General features: G+C 34.1%; 1 protein-coding gene across 39 annotated transcripts in view; it reads right to left on the reverse strand.

Annotated features, from left to right (window-relative positions):
- Positions 1 to 16,478, reverse strand: part of SOX5 (SRY-box transcription factor 5) — a 964,448-nt gene that overhangs the window by 218,182 nt on the left and 729,788 nt on the right. The window lies entirely within an intron of this gene.

Here is a 16,478-nt window from a genome sequence, read left to right on the forward strand (position 1 = left end):
AAACAATGTAATTGTATATTCTTGTCAGCATTTAGATGGGTACACAATTACAATGGCTTTCAATCCCACGATTAGCACTGCATTCAGTTAGAAAATGGAGTGTACTAAAAGATAAGTGTCCCAGTATGCTCCATCTAAATAACAATACCCACACTTATTATCTGGATCTAAGACATACACTGCCATTCTCCACATTGGTGTTTATGTGTATTTGTGTTTGTTCAGACATTTGTTTACCCCCTACTAGGAGCATAAAGGGAGTACATGTTAACTTATCAAAGGGACCGTCTGGCCTAGAGACCATAAGATTATTAGAAACTGGTTTGTTTTCCCCACAGTAAAATGCGTTTTAAGGCATCATCATCATCTTTGGCTAATGCTATCTACTTCTCTCAGGTCTCTGTCTTACAGCCATTGGCTGTCAGAGTCACAAAGTCTGTGTGGAGTTTTCGACAAAGTGGAGGTGAAATTTCCTTGGAAAAACCATAACAATACGGAATGCTTTTTTTTTGTTTGTTTTTTCAGATGTCAAAAACTTCTGGAAAAGAAAATGGTGAAAAGCTCTGAATGATCACTGCTTTACACAGTCTATAGTCTATACATATGTTGTATGTGTATATATACATACACACACACACGCACACACGCACCTACCACAATTACTGTGTACACATTTACTATGGAATTTACTATGGAATGTGTAAGATGTATTTTTTTTCCTTTGTAACAAGATATCTCCATTTCTTACATTTTAAGGAAGACCGATCCTAAGAAATTACTTTTACCTTTTCTTAAAATATACCTCTTTCTGTACTATAGTTGTTTTGAAAATGGTAATGACAATTCTGAGTAATAAAATCGCTTAAATCTCTTCTCACCGTAATCAATATTTCTGTTCATTGAGGCTTTCAAAGTAACTTTAAAATACTTCTGCACGGATTTCCAATGTTACTACATTCCCAATAAACACTCCATGAGCGAAATCATTTTTTAAACCTTATCAGAGTAGGTCAAACAAACACCACTGTTTCTTTTTTCCAGCACTCCACAAAAATTCTTGAGTAGCATGTAAACAGGGCACAGCCAATACGGTATTTGCAATAGAGTACTGTCAGTCATTAAAAGCTAACAAACCTTTGCAAAGCAGGAATGCAGCAATAGAAATCCATTGTGCACTAACAATAGGCCCCTGAACCTCCCGGCACCAAAAGCAGACCATTTTACTTTTAAGGCTATTGTCTGCAAAGTCCATGACAAAGCTTTTCCCCTGCAGCTAGACAAAATATTCACTGTAGTGTGCTCATAAAGAAACAGAAGTCTTCTGTCTAAGTTGCAGAGTTAAAGTAACAGCCGCCAGATTTCTGAAACCTGCAGAACATTCCTGGCCTCTTTATTAACTTACATAAAGATATAAGGCTCATATACAGAGCCACTTTTTTTTTTTCCAAGTACCTGACTTTGAATAGACACTACAGAAAAATGAATAACTTCTTTAAGACCAAATAATTTGGAAAATGTAAAACCAGAAACATATCTAACTTGGGGATGTCATGTCTGTGGATGAATAAACACACTAATATTTGCAATTTGGATGAGATATCTACTTTAAATTCAGATTCAATACACATTTATTGAGCAGCCTATGTGCCAGGAACTATGCCAGATGCTTTTACCTGTCTGTGTTCTCTCATTTACCACAGCAAATACCTGAAGACTCAGATAGGGTTATTGTATCAATCACACAGGTTAAAAACAAAAGCAAAAAGCAAAAAAAAAAAAAAAAAAAAAAAGGACTTGTCTGAGGTTTCACAAAATGTAATAGGCAGAGTTGACTTTTTGAAGTAAGGTTTTGTTTTGTTTTTGCCTACAAATTCCAAACTCTCTTGTCAACAATGAAATGATAATGATAGCTACTATTTTGAGGGCTAAGTGCTAAGCAGTGTACCAGGTCCTTTACATGTGGTATCTCAAACTTCTCATAATAATCTTCTGAATTAGATATTTCCCTAAACTTTGGTTTCTTGAGTGGTAAACAAATGCACCAATATCTAATTCAGAAGATTATTTTGAGAAGTTGCCCATAGGGAGCTAAGTTCAACCTACCAGATCCTAAAGTCAGGGGGGCCAAAAGCATATCATTTCACTCACTTCTCCTCTCTATCTGAACTACTATAAAATAACGAGCTTTAAGCAAATCCACATCCAGTAATCCTCCAACAGCCAATGTTGTAGCTTGTCTCCATTGGTCGTTCATGAAGAGGTGGTTAAGAAATGACTGCATCATGGATGCTAATAAAGACGGTTAAGGATGAGTTCACAATGGTCATAATGAACACAGTGGACGCACAGGTACCAATGACTGAATTTCTCTGAAAATGGTTAAGAACCCAGAGAATATAAATGACTAGAACTGTAAAAGACCAAATGGCAAAATCCCAATATTTATAATACACCTGTTCATTAAATGTGTGAATGTGATTAAAGTGAAATTTGACACAATTATGTAAGTGTTGCTTCAGTGTTTATGGACTAAAAAAGATAATAGATATCTATTAAATATTCCATTTTCTAAAATGAGACATGATTTTTTTAAAATATGTGTAGAATTGTATTTTATACTGTGAGTATGTATAGTATGCTTGTGGACATAGTTATTTTCCAAAAGTTCAAATTCTGGATTATCCATCATTTTTACATTAAGATATGCCACAGTTTTACTATAAGCACCTTTAAAGATTCTCCTGAGAGTTACTTCTCTCCAACATTGAAGTATCGCAGTTAGCATAAGAATAAAAACTAGTGTTCCCTATATTTAAATATGTGTGAGAGATAATAGTAGCTCTTATTATTTGCATAGCATTTCAGTTTACATAATGCTGTCAGATACAACAGTGTTGTCAATGGTATGCATTCTTATTACACCTGTATTGCAGATGAGAAAACTAAGGCTCAGAAAGATGCTTTTCCTAGCATCACCTAGCCAGAGAGTAGAATAGAGGGAGTACAAAACCAGGGCTTTTAATTCAGGGATGTTTCTTTAGGGGAAAGATGAATATGTACACATTTTAAAATAAAATAAATGGTAAGAAATAAGCTATAAGATAAATTAGAGGGCGATGATGACAGATAATCAGTCAATCCATTAATATTAAGATGATTCTAATTGGATTACTTTTGTCGCTTTCTGCCATCAGGACCCTTTTGATATGTTTGCTTGATATTCCCTCCTCACCCTTGCCTCTTTTGCTCACATATGTTTCTTCACATCAATGCCTATGGCAATCCCCACCAGTGAATGGCCCCCCCAACTGTGCCAGCCATTGTTACAACAGCATCCTGCCTCTTTAGGGCCTGTTCATTCCCTATAACTCTCACTCCTTTTTCCCTTCAGTGCCAAACACTCTTAAGACTGACTCCCTCATCTGGAACAACGAGGCCTAGAGACTCTTGCCAACATATTGTAATTCTCCAACAAGCTGCCAGTGCCAGGAATTAAACCACATTCGCTCCAGTGCAGTAGCTTTACACACAAGCTCAGGTTTTTGCTTTGTGTTTATGTAGGTTTTTCCCCTTAATCTCCCTTGAGCTGCAGTGACAGAGCTCATTGAAAAATCGAACAAGCAAAAAATATGTATGTGTAATATTTGACTTTTTAAACAAAGTCCCTAGAGTTAGGTCTTACCAAATCTACCACTGTTTATGCTTTAATTTTGTAGCTTAAACTAAGCTGTGTTATTCCTGACATGTGATAGGGTGCACATTTAGGGATGGGAATTATCTTTTGGAAGGAACAACAATATGTGTAAACTTCGAAATATAGCCATACCTCTTCAAAGTCAAGAAATAAAAGCGTATGTAGATTATTCACATCATAGAATCAGAATTTTAAACCTGCATGGATCTTGAGATATTATTTAGATAAGCATTTCATAAAAGTAATTTACTAAAAACACATTGGACATAAATGGAACACAAATTGTTTGGTTACTTAAAACCAAAACAAATAAAATAAGCATTCCACTGTCATGTTAATCTAATTACATTACACAAATTTACATTTCATTTCTACAAGATTTAGATCTATTTATGGGCTAAGAGACTGTCAATCTTTAAGTGAGTTATGGATTATATAGTGTTATTTACATAACTGACCAAGGAAATCAGTGTTGGGAGATGACTCTTTTGCTCACTACAATTTGGGTATTAAATGGTCTAGAGCAAATTCTTCATTTTACAGACTGAAATTGTAAACTAAGGTTAAAATATGTCTAAGATCATAAATCTAATTAATGATAAAGGCAGGACCTGAAGGCTAATTCCTAGTTCAGTGTTTGTTTCAATATGCCACACACAATTACAAGTTCTCTTGATAGTCAAACTTTTCAAAAATGAAATGTTAGTCCAATTTTATTCACCTCAACTAATTTTAAATAATTATTATATGAGAGTTGATCTGGGCAACTGATCTCTGTTTGAATTAGGTATTGTTAACTCAATATTCTCCCCTTGCAAGCTTTCACTCGATGGCCAACATAAAGCTGAGGAACAAACACAAGTTAGAACACTTGGCCAAATACATTTTTCTTCAAAAAGCTAATTACAATTCAGTGCATTGTTATTTAATTATTCAATCACTGATAATAAGGTTATTTTTGAGGGGGAAGATTGGGCTAAATCTAGAAATCATATATCTGTAAGAGTTTAATTCATGTTGACAATATGCACAGGCTTAGACACCATTTGGGGGCAAATACTACACAATGTAATGGAAGTAATGTAAAACTTTTATATATCTGGAAAGTTATTTGCCCACTGAAGACCACAGGGCCTTGTAACATTCCCATTAGCCAAGCTCTACAGCTAGTCTGCCACGGAAAATGTCAAGTTCTTCTAGGACACATTAAAAAATAATACATACCACAACACACAAGAGAAACACATCTGAAATTCCAAAGCATTAGAATTTCAATAAGCCTCATTTTTATATGTAATTATCCTAAAGTGAATTAAGCTCTACAAATACTTTACTTTTAGTGGTGCCAAAATACTTGTTTGTTTCCACTTGAAAGTTAATAAGAGCTTGTTAACAGAAAGGAAAAAAAAAATTGGCCTACTGACTCAAGTTTTAAAATGTTTAATGTGCAATCAGTTTTTGGAATATTGCAATATTTAAATCAATACTTACAAGCTTAAATTTTCTCGTTGCAGAAGCTGAAACTATTAACACACCTGCCCAATTATACTCAATTTTATACCACATTTTAAAAGAATATTTTTTCATCACATGATTAAACATGCCATAATCAATATGATATAATTGCTACATCTCAATAACCTTGGATTTACTCTTCACAAGATGGCTCTATATTTTCTATATAAAAAAATTCATTAAAAGAGAGACTTAGGAAGCTATATTGTTTTATCTACTGTATCACTCAGAAAGTTAAGTATATTTTCATGCAACACATTGTTTTGTTCTTGTTTCAAAAATTAGATGCCAGCAAAAATAACATTAAGTAATTTGGGGGCAGCATTTCAAAAAATAGTTGCAAAGAGGTACTCCTCATCTACAAAATCTCACTAATGCTGTGCTACTGAACATTAAACAAGCCTTAATGTCATACAACCTGACTCAATCACTTACTAGTTTTGTGACCTTTGGCAAGTAGCTTAACCTCCCTATGCTTCAACTGACTCATCTGTAAATGGGAATAGTAACTACACATACCACATACGACTGTCAAACTAACTAAATGAGATTAACTTATGTAAAGCTCTTAAAACACCGCTGGGCAGGCAGTAACACTTAAAAATGTTACTAATATTACAACTGCAACTTAATATAGGACATCCCAAAAGAACTGTTTCAAAAATCAAATGAAAAAATGCTCCACTTTGTCCATTTTTAAAACCATCCAGAATTCAAAAACCTCATCAAAGGATAACAGTTCTGTCTCTACATTTTTATGGTAATGACCCATAACCCTCAGTTTCATTGATCACCAACCATCCCTATGGATTTTTTAGTTGGTTCATGCCAATAAAGATGATATAGGAAAAGGTGTAGTATCATGAGGGACAAGGATAGTTGTCACATCCTTGAGGTTAATGTATGAATTGTCCCAAAACAGCACAGATACACAAAAATACTCAACTAACCTTTGCCTGATTTTTTTTTTTTTGGACAGTTGTCTTTCTAACTTTCCATAGGCTCTATTACATCTTCAACAATGGCTAAAGCTTTTAAGCCAGTACTGTTGACAAGTGAAAGGGAACGACAAATAGCTTTGTAGTGCTCTTTTCCCAGGGTCACTCAACCAGCGGTAATAGTTATTATTTTTATTTATTAGCACTGTAGCCCTGTCCTCTATCATGGCTAACTCACCCCAACCCCCATGACAGCAAAAGCATTTTAACTTTTAATAAAAATGAGAGAGTGCAGCACTCCTGTGTAAGGCTCTTTCAGCAAAGTGCACAGCTAATGAATATTGTCCATTTGTATCCAAATAATTTATGATGTCAGCAAAGTGTGGGTGGGGAAACATGAATTAAGTTGTAGTCATTCGTTACAATAAGAGGGGTGACAGTGGAGAGTAGGAAGAAGCAAAGGGTTACCAAGGCAAGAGGGGTAGAATAGAAAAGCAAAAGTAATGTGATAGAAATTTGGAAGGAAGATGTTCATGATTATATCAGTAATACTCAACTTAAAAAAGTTAAAGCATTTCTCATAAAAATTTTTCATGACTATGTCTTTCTATTTTATTCACCAAATAACTAACTCTCTTAGACACCAATTACAATAAACCACATTCTCCATATATTTTATATGAAATATTATTTTCTCAACTGGGATATGTGAGATAGAGGAAGAAAAAAAAATAGAAGACAAACCATAAGAACTAAGTCATAGCAAAAGGTATATGAGAATCAGGTATATTTAACACAAAGTCTTAGTTTCACAAGACAAATTTACAAACAAGAGTTCAAGATAGCTTAAACATATCGCATCTTAGTAAAGACAAGAATGCATAGCTCTAAGCAAATTATATATGCCTACTAATATATTTAAGAAAAGAATTACCTAAATATGTATTTGAATTATAAATGAAGCAATTATCCTACTATGAAAGACTGTATTCACATAATCATCCATTTAATTAGATATCTAAGACCATGATGAAAATGAAAATTAATGATATTTGTACAATTTTGTTGTTGTTGTGGTTTAAAATTGTGAAAGTGGGTGGTAGGGATGATAAAGGAGTTACAAAAAGCATAGAAATAGAAAACCACTTAACATACATTAGAATAAGAATTCCAATACTTTAAAAATATGACAGAATGTTTTACCACTGGAAGTGAGAATTAAAGCGCATACAGCCTGATGCTAAACCACTACACATCCTGAATCTTCTCTATCACAACATATGTGAAAACAAATCGCAATCTCAGCTTGCCAGATGCCTGAAAAGATATGAACAATAAAAACTGACATGATTCATACGATAAATCAGAGATTGTGATATGCAGGTAGTTGAACAGTTGAGCTGAAAAGCTACTTACAATTCAAATTATATTTTTATGTTCTAATACATAGCATCAGATTTTAAAATTAAGAAAAATATCCCGATTTGCTTAAAATCATATATCTAAATTTGCACATATCCTTCTCAACCAAAGTAGTCCATCTGCCTTAACAACTTGTTATATTTGGTCTCTCATAACCTTTCATGGATTTTGGATCACGTCATTTTTAGAGTAATTTTAGATGAGAAAATACAATACTTTTATTTGCAAAATGGCATTTAATGTTCACAAGCTTAGACACTATCTAATTAACAATGAAAGCTACGGTCCTGTATTAGCTATGATATGCTGTGTCCCACCCCCACCCGCCAGCCAAATGCAGAAGAGCCAAACAAAATCAACCTGTAAGAGTTCTCTTTAAGAAGCATTTTCATTTAAGAAAGAACAAGTGGGAAAAAAAAAAAGATAAAGAGGAAGCAAACAAAAAGAAAAAAGTCTGGATAAATAGAAAAGGGAAAGCATAGTTTGTTTTTCACTTTTCCTTTATCACAACAGACTTAGCATTCTCAATGTTAAAGTCAGAGGGTATAAAATTGGGCATGGAGAATCTATTGGTATATTCATTTGATTTCTTAACTGAATGAATATACAAAATGATTATCTCTGCTTTTAATGGAAAAATGTACTATTAGAGCTATCAGACTACTTTTAAAAAATCGGATACTGCCCTTTTCATTATTTTGCACCATTCACACATGTACATACACACAGAAGATCAGGAGGCATTCAACTCTATCCATTTATTCATTCATTTACTTAACAATCATCTATTAAGCTGCTACTGTGACACGGTGATAGGGGCTCAGACGTCAGCTCCGCACCTCAAGAAATTCACTATCTCCTGGGAAAGATGGATAGGCTAACAGCGACCAGACACTAAACATTTGACTCAAATTGCTAGGCGTCACTGAGTTTCTCTTTTACTGCTTCATTTATTGAAGAAAAAGCAAAGAGAACATACCTTATTTTAATTATTACATTAATGTATGGTAAATAAAATGTGGCCAGAGACTTCTTCCTAAAATGCTACTTTTGTAGTATTACCATAAAGAGTTCAAAAATAGTCCACTGTTTATCAATCAAACCAGCTATAAAAAAATCTACTAAGCAATACTTTCCAAAAATAGGGCCAATTTCTTATCTTGTCTGTAATTAGGAAAATAATATGAATTAAGTGACACTATCAATATAAAGTTAAATTAAAAGATAAGTATATGGATAAGAATAGTAGAATGGATTAATTCAACAAAGAGTATGTACTATATATTTTTGCAGGCATGGGGATATTAACAGGAGCAAAACAGAAGTGGACCCTATCCACGTAAAGTTCATTGTCATAGGGAAGCTTCTTTAAATGCAAGATTCCAGGGCCATTGGAAAGTCTGGCTCTTTATGCCCTGGTTGAGTCCCAGGAATCTGCACTTTCCCAATACCTGAGGTGAGGTAATTTTTTGATGACTAAACACTGATTTGGGGTATAACAATATGGATAAAGACATTCTATTACATTTTCAGAAACTTGAAAACTTTTTTCAAGTGGTTAAGTTGCGAAGTAGAATATATTGAATTCTTCTTAGGAAAAGTTAAAAGAATTTTACTAACAACATCACAGTGTCATTTGAGTAATAATTTAAACGCTATCAAGCAAAAAAAATTCAAATATATTCCAATACTTTTCTATTTTACAACTCAATGGGATACAGTAATTCAAAGGGGAAATAAGTCACAGCAAAATGCAATAATTAACTACCAGTAGCTAATACATGTTTTATTTATTAAAAATGGGGAAATAGAGAATTATTATTACTGGAGTATTGGGAACAAAAATTTTGTTTAAAAATCTTAAATAAGGGACCGTTAATCATGTGACCACATGTATATTCATGTATGTATATTCTTCAAAGTAATGTACTACACACATAATATGTGAGGTACCTATGTTTACGTAAGCAGCAAAGAAAAAAGAGAAGCTCCTAAGATGTCAGTTAAGTGACAAGGGCATCCTCTTCTCATGGTTGAGAACTAAGGGACTGCAGATTCAGAGAACAGTGGAATAACACTGCAAGCAATATGGTAAATCAGAGAAGAATGAGTGGGATAATATCCTGGTTATTCATTTAAAGGAATGGGAGGACAACAAATTATTAATACTGGAAAGGATGTTAATGGTAGAAAGGAAAATAATCTCTACCTTGAATATAATTAATAGGAATTTCTATAGCACAGAGCCATTGTTGCTTATTTTTCTATATTCTTTTTTTAAAGATTTTATTTATTTATTTGACAGAGAGAGAGAGTCAAGCAGGGGGAGCAGCAGAGGAAGAGAGGGAAGCAGACTCTCCTCTGAGCAGGGAGTCCGATGTGGAGCTTGATCCCAGGACCCTGGGAACATGACCTGAGCTGAAGGCAGATGCTTAACCAACTGAGCCACCCAGGTGCCCCTTTTTCTATATTCTTAAAAACATCAATCTATAGTATCTTTGGAATCATGTCTCAAATTTAATAACTGAGAGGAAAACATTTGAAAAGATAGAGAAATATCCAGGGAGAGAGAAAAGAACAGGAAAAAGAGATCTGTTGAATATCTCTTCTTTCTCTTACGCTTTGCTTTCCCGAAGTAAACATTGAACAACTTAATTCCCATGTATGTAATAAACAATAGATTGAGATATATATTCCTTAAATCTTTCTCTTTCACATACACATATATTTAATATCAAATTTATGATATTAAATTATCTTTTAGATGTCTCTTTTGAAATGTACACGAAGAGAAAAAGCAGGTGGGGGTGGGAAGGGTTCAAGGGATATTCACCACACTATGATATGTGTCCCATGCTTTCCTAAATACTCACTGATTTAATAGAAAAAAGTTAAGAAAGGTAGGAAAGAAAACTTATTTAAAACAGCCTAGGGATTTTGGTGAAGTACAATGAAATGTCAGCAATTAAAAAATTAAGACATAGGTCAATATTTCATCCCCAAAGGATGGATGAATCCAGTAAGTGACAGACCACCCAATTTTCTGACCTGCGGGTCAGAGAGCAAGTTTTTACAAACTTGGGAGTGGTCTTTCAAAAGCTACAAAAGTCTGTGTTGCACATGTCAGAAATTCAAAAGTGTTCATATCTCTGGGAATTTTCCCTGAGGGACATGAAAACCCCAAGAAGCTGCTATCTCAGTTCTCACAAAAAAGGTGTAGAGTATGTTTAAGCCCCACAGAGTCTCTGTTACAGGACATCAGATCTCCCACCCAAAGTGAACACCTGGATGAATCCTGAAGATGGTTACAGAAAGCCCTCAAGGCCCTCAACTACTTGGAAAAATCATATAATTCCTCTGGGAAGAAGACTCACATAAAACATTGTGAACAATGATGATAAATTAGAAACACATATTTAATCATTTTTATGAATTAAAGTGTTCCAATTAATAGTAGTTGAGATCTTCAGTTAAATTACAAACATGGCAAATAAATCATTCCAAGTATTGTAGCTGTCTATAATCGTATTTGCAGAAGGCAAATAATTTATTGCAAGAAATTTGGTAAACTAAACCTGTGTTTGCAATAAATTTGTAATCATCAAAACTGATCTTTATTATTTCAAACAGGTTAATGTTAAAAGGTGCATTATCTACTTAAAATTTATTTTCATGAAATTAAAAAAAAATAAAGCATTCCATTTCTAAAGAGAAAAAGGAAAAACATCATTGTTCCATGGCAGCTACCAAAGAAATTACTATGTTTGATGAGGGGATTAAATTCTTTATAAGACTATTTCCAAAATTTATAAATTATATTAAAGTAGATACATAATCTAACAGGTCTCCCAATTATATAGTAGGTGTTGATTTATTATTCTGGTCCAGAGTTCGAGATGTAAAACCTGGGTTATTTATTTCCCTCTTTTCTTCTCAGCAAATTGTTCAGATTATAGCGCAGCACCCTCAAAATTATAAAGCAGCAAAGCCAAATCTCAAAACATGTGAAAGTTCCATGCCAAACGGAGCTGTATAAAAACTAAAAACCAACACCTTTAAAAAATACTTGATTTGAGTTTAATCAAAACTCTTGTTTTCATACGTATTTCAGCCTTTCTGTTTTTTTTTTTTTTTTTTTTTGTCATGACACATTAAGTGCCTAAAAAATAATGATCAGTGAGGTTTCACAGCATGGAGGGGAAAAATAATAGGAAAAAAAAAAGTTTATTCCACACTATTTGAATTACGTTTAGGTAGTTCTCAATGGGGCTACTACCAAATCCTTTAAGCCCACCAGGCTCTTACCTACATTAAATTAATGAGGCATCTCAGACATTCATTCTTCACCAGCAGCTCTAGACTCTCCAGTTGGACACCTACAATTTACTAAATTACAAACAGTGACCTAGGGGAGACATCTGTTTGTTATATACAATATTGCATTATAATCTAAAGTAAAAGAATATTTGGGAGATTAAGATGATAAGATATATGTTGAATTGCATTTTCTGGGGTTAATAGGGGCCGGTCTATGATTCTTGTGATCTCTTTTCCCATACAAGTTCCTATTTTCCCATCAGGAAGCAAAGGCCTCCACAGATCGACATTATGAAATACAAAACTTATGAACAATCCAATACTAAGAGGTCTCTATTATGCCATGATACTCACTACCACCATACAATACTTTTATTAAGCCTCAAATACATTAAGCTTGATTATAATCAAATTTTTTATAATACCACCTTCTTACTAATGCTCATAACACTTGGCTCCCAGGGATGTACTTATAATGAGATGACCAGGTGTATTTTCCATTAAATGCCTCTGTTGGAGTTTCTATAGTGCTTTTTCTCATATATTTCAAGTTAAACGCTCCTCTATTTTCATGTTTGCCTCACAATAGCCAGTCCCTTTTCAATGATTAATTTTCTATTCAAAAACAATTTGCTTCTTTTCCCTTTGTCCTGTCATGGTTTCAGAACAACGTCTTTCCTCTTCCTTTGTCCACTGCAGAAACTCACCTCCTCCGACCCCCCCAGATCACTACCTTCTAGCTTCCAACTTCTTTTTAGTGACATATAGTCCAAAATATTTAGGAGCTCACCCCAGCAGGAGGCTACTCAATTAACAAAAACAAAGCCCTGAATGATCAAGGCTATAACTGAGCCAAGAAGTACTGTGGCCATTTATATTATATGACCTCAGCAGTCTCTTGATTGAATTGCAACCCAGCATTAAATCAAACACTATGTGTTGTGTGTGTGATTTTATAAATGCTGGGTGTGTGAGGTGGAAACAGGGAGGTGAGAGGGGTGGCAAAGAGATTATAAATACTCTCAGGAAAAAAAAATCGCGATTTAGAATGTATTTTTTTTAACATGCTCTTTACTTTGTTTTGGAACTAAGATACACTTTGTGAAATGCCCAGAACTAGTATTCCATGTTTAAACAACAGAAATAATGGAAGCATAATTGATTGCAGCTGGGAACTGTCACCCTATCAGTAAGCAGCACCTAACTGGCAAATACTACAAGCTTGTTACAGATTCCTTTATGAATTGGGCACTGTAAGAAGACTGGGCATTCTTTATACCACACACTCAAATCAAAATCTTCACTGATTTATTTCTCAAATTTTACCAGACTAGAAACAGTGAGTGGTTAGTCCGTTGGCCTCTCTCCAGTGTGTTTGGGCAGAGAAGGTAGGGTGCTTGTTTCATAAAGTTAAATACATAACAGGTTTATAAACATGCTATATCTTTCAATCAAGGAGGAGATATTCAGTAAAAACAATCTTCTCAGTACATGAACGCTCATAAGAGAAAGGAGAAGTAAAAATATCTTATTCAGAAACCAATTTTTGTGAAACCAATTACTATAAATTTCTCTATACATATCATATTCCAATCAAGGACTACCAAGATTCAATTCTTATCTAGAAGCAGGCTTTTATATCACTCTTTCAGTTGATTTACCTAACTCAGACTTTCCCCAAAAAGGAGCAAAGAAAAAAAAAAAAGAAAAGAAAAAGAGGAAAAGAAAAATAAAGGAAAACTAATAACTTCACATTAACTTACTAAGAGAAAAGCTACAGTAAGTCCCTTTTCCTATTTTCTTATATTTGTGTAGCTGTTAGACATTTTGCAAAGGGGGGGAGTACCAGCCAGCCTTTCACAACAAAAGACCCACTGTCACTGAGCCAGTCCCAGACATGGTGGAAACCAGCCCACAGGAAAAGGCCTGGCTCCAATGTTAGGCCCCGGCCGAGTACAGTCACTATATTCACTCAAATTGGCAACAGGTCTCAGTGTTCCTGGCTTTGAGCTGTGAACAAGGGTCGGGATTGAATAACCAATTATACAACCGCTGACTGAGTTTATCCAAGGTTTGCAAACTGCTATAATAGCCCAGTATTCAACCAACTGTTTTATCCTTTTCCAGATATAGTGTCATATCTCCCCTTGTGCTCCATTTACATGTCACTTTATTACATACATCCATTAAAAAGGTTAATACAGTGTCACACTCAATGCCTACATGTTGCCTTACAGGAGTTCTGCTTCTCTCTGGGGCATTTCATATAGACACCTTTCTCTGTCTTTCACTTTCTCTCTACAAGTTAAACCAAGTTTCTGTCAAGACTACAGAACAGTGGATGAAAGAACAGTAGCCAAATGTCAACAGTTTCAAAAATACGCCTTATACTAATGGGCTGTTTGAACCCACCTTGGTATATTAAAAATGTGAAAATTCTGAAGTTTGGCAGTTCAGACTAGCACCCAAATTTAAGGGGCACATATAAATTTATCCAAATGTGTGCCTCTCCCTTTGCCAAAATGGATGTCTCAAAGTTCAAGAAGACCTACAATTTTTCTGCATATTTGCATGCCTGCCTTTAATACAAAGTGGTTATGATGGAAATTAAAAAAAAAAATAAAAATAGAATTTCAAGTACTTTTCCTTAATCTCTACAAACCTGAAATTCCTGAACGAGTACCTTCCAACTCAATAAACAGAATAAGGGAAATGGTAGAAATGTCAAGTAGTTATGAAGGAGTTGGCTTTTCTTTTTTTTTTTGATGCCTCGATCTCTGGCCTTTTATTTATTCCATGCTTGACGTTAACTGGTGTTTTACACAGTGTAAGCTTATCTTCTCCACTGAGGCTTTTTATCTTTAAAATCAATAATACAGATCCCTTCTAGAAATCTAAGGGATATTCATTGGAATATATAAAAATCACATCAACGTTTAATAAAAAAGCTGGCTAGAAAGAAGGATGACTAATATTATGCAAAATCATTTACATCTTTAAATATCTGGAGGTATTTCTTTATGTATAATTAAAATAAGAGGGAAAGTACCCTTTAAACCCACAATAAAAAATTTCATATGATTTTGTATATTAATAATAATGATAATAGCTAAACAACAGTAATACTAACAGCTACTAATTGAGAATTTAAGTGGTGTTAACTTTTAGTGCTTTATATATAATTCTGTTTAACTCTTGTGAAATCCTATTTGTAGTTGGTAAGAGTAGGTACTTTTCTGAAGCTGGAGCCTTCCTCCTTCATTTGCAAGCTTAGACATCTTATAAAATTACTTAACTTCCTGGGCCCCAGGAATTAGTATATACCTAATATGCCTATCACCTAGGGCTACTGAAGACATTAAATGACTTTCTCAAAGTAAAGTGTCTCAATACAATATTTTTAGGTGTTTGTCATCTCTTTTAGGTGTTTCTCCACATCTCCATCTTTATGAGTAATGTACTGCTCAAATAATCACATCTCAAGCAGCTCAGTGAGTGACAGAGCTCATAATAACCTTTTGCTTCTTCAAGTAAACCATTATCTTCAAAGATTCTACATGTTCGAATGGCTTATTAATAACACCAAGTCTTCATGTATTGAACATCTACGTTTAGCTATTTGCAAAGTGAAAGTAGTAGAAAGACTATTCAGATAAAGAAGTCTAATCTTATTTCTGCAACTCAACACTGCTGAGTTCCTACTTTCTTGACCCTCACCTGCAACTAGGAATAATTAGTTCGCCAAATCCAATGGCAGTGTGGATAGGAAGAAAAGAATCTGTTCTGAAAAACGAAATGGTAAATTGTAAATGTAAAGACTCTGCAGCCCTTTCATTGTTACCAGAACATTCACTAAGTTGGAACTTGTCGCTGGTCTTTTAAAAAAGCGGGAAAGAAACGTGGAGTTTATACATTATGGCAGGTTTTGGAGATACAAAGATACCAGCCATGAAAGTCACTATGAAATCTAATTATCAATATAAAACATTAAATTGTTAATAAGAATCAACATACATTTGCAGGTAGCTGAATAAATCCACCTCATTACTTTATCAAAGGTAAAAAAGAAGAAGAGACTTCGGAGTCAGAACTAGGTATGAATCTTGGTTCTGTTCTTTACTACCTATCTGCTTTTGTGTGTATGCAAGATAGAATTTTCCTTATAACAGCTTCTGCTTCTGTAATGGCTATGAAAAACCTATATTGCTTATCAAATGAGAAAAAATTACAAGACCAAAGAGACAATTTTGTAATCCCCAATCAGTTAAACAAACCCTCTAAATATCATGAATATTGTACAGTTTGGAGCCATATTAGGCATTGTATCTCTTTCCTATTTTGATTATAATAATAATAATGAAAGCATTCGTATTTATTGACTCTTTACCATGTATTATGTGTAGTGCTGCGGTTTATGTAATTATGACATTTAATTATTAAAACCTTCAGAGGTAGGTACTATTATTATCATCTATTTTACAGAGGAAATTGAGATTTAGAAAGGTTAAGTCATTTCTTAAGGACACACACCTAGCAGGGAAATAAGCCAGGATTCAAATTCCTATCTGTTGAATTTCAAAGTTTGTTTCTGA

The sequence above is a fragment of the Ursus arctos genome, unplaced genomic scaffold, assembly GCF_023065955.2.
Source record: "Ursus arctos isolate Adak ecotype North America unplaced genomic scaffold, UrsArc2.0 scaffold_26, whole genome shotgun sequence".
NCBI classification, from domain to species: Eukaryota; Metazoa; Chordata; class Mammalia; order Carnivora; family Ursidae; genus Ursus; species Ursus arctos.